This window comes from Otolemur garnettii, unplaced genomic scaffold (assembly GCF_000181295.1).
Source record: "Otolemur garnettii isolate 467f Iridium unplaced genomic scaffold, OtoGar3 scaffold00188, whole genome shotgun sequence".
In the NCBI taxonomy this organism is placed as follows: Eukaryota; Metazoa; Chordata; class Mammalia; order Primates; family Galagidae; genus Otolemur; species Otolemur garnettii.
In genome coordinates this window covers 2356226-2358111 of record NW_003852583.1, presented here as the reverse complement: position 1 = coordinate 2358111, position 1886 = coordinate 2356226, and positions in this window count along the sequence as shown.

The window sequence follows — 1886 nt, the reverse complement described above, 5'->3', positions numbered from 1 at the left end:
AGAGAGAGAAGCCACCTCACCCGTTAACAGGCTGCAGAGAGAGAAGCCACCTCACCCTTTAACAGGCTGCAGAGAGAGAAGCCACCTCCCCCTTTAACAGGCTGCAGAGAGAGAAGCCACCTCACCCGTTAACAGGCTGACCCCGTCTCCCAGGGCTGCTCCCCCCCTCTCCCTCGCCCACCTTAGTCGCTCCTCCTGTTCTTGCTCTTTCTCCCTCTCCTTCTTTTTTTCTTGCAAAAGATAAAATAAACTTTTTACTACTTACTGGTATGAGAAATCTTCCTCCAACCCACACTCTGTGAGCTCCCGGTGAATCTTCACCGTGGCAGACTTCAGTCGGGACCTGGGCTCAGCCTCATACTCTGGAGAGGGTGCACCCCACCTATACCCTGCCACTCCACCCCACCCCACCTCCCAACCCCCAACCCACCCCACTCCTACCTCACCCCACTTCTGCCCCCCAACCCCACCCCACTCCCACCTCACACCACTTCTGCCCCACCCAACCCTGCCAACTCCCACCTCACCCCACTAGTGCCCCACCCAACCCCACCCCACTCCTATCTCACCCCACTTCTGCCCTACCCAACCCCACCTCACCCCACTTCTGCCCCACCCAACCCAACCCCACTCCTACCTGACCCCACTTCCCTCCTACCCAACCCCACCTCTCACCCCACTTGTGCCCCACCCAACTCCAGCCCACTCCTACCTGACCCCACTTCTGCCCCACCCAACCTCACCCCACTCCTACCTGACCTTGCTTCCGTCCTACCCAACTTCAACCTACTCACTCCTACCTGACCCCACTTCTGCCCCACCCAACCTCACCCCACTCCTACCTGACCCCACTTCTGCCCCACCCAATCCCACCCCACTTCTATTTCACCCCGCTCTCACCCCACCCTACCCTACGCCCACCCCACTGCCACCCTGTGCTCTGGCTTCTGAGGTTCACATGGGGCAGCGGGGGTTCAGTGAACACGAGCCACAGCAGCCACTGAACAGCAGTGGTCATCTCTGAGGCTGCTCTGCCCTTGCAGCCCCACTGCAGCTGGACACCCCAAAGTTACATGAAATGCGCCTCCTGCTCCAGGGCCCTATCAGGGAACAAAATCCAGGTCCCCACCAGCCCAGCTACTGGCTGGAGCTCTCCCCTGCCCTTGCCTCCACAGCCCTCCAGGTGATATGAATCGTGAACCCCCCAAAGACATGTTGAAGGTCTAACCCTTGGCACCTGTAACGCATTCTTATTGGAAATAGGATCTTTGCAGATGTAATCAAGTTAAGATGAGGTTAGGCTGGATTAAGGTGAGGGGATGAACCCCTGAGATGGACAAGGATGCTGTGTGAGTGCGGAGGCAGCATCTGGAGTGATGCATCAGTGGTCAGCCGCACCTGCAGGGAGCTGGCAGAGAGGCCTGGGGCCTGAGCCCCACAGAGCCTCTAGCATGGTGTGCCCTTACCACCACCCTTGGAACTGCAAAAGAATAAATTTCTATTGTTTTAAGCCACCCAGCTCATAGCACTTTGACATGGCAGCCCTGGAGAGAGACACAACATCCTTCAGTGTCTGGTTCTGGGGACTCTTGGTGATTCTAGTCCCACTGTCCAGACCATCACCATGGCAACCACCTGCCTGGTCCCTTACCTCTCTCTCCTGCTCTTCTCCCTGTAGTCTGTCCCCAGGAGCAGCCACCCTCTGCAGGGCTGCCTGTCTTCCCACCTCTAGAACTGAGTCTGCAGCTCCCTCTCCAGAGCTGCTGGATTCTTCTGGTCGTCCCCAGGGGGCCTTCTCCTCGCCCTCTGCTGCTCCTGCCTTCCTGGGTCTGGGAAGGTCACCTGGGCCTCCTGTCTTGCTCCGTGGGTCATGGCATCCTCTTCAC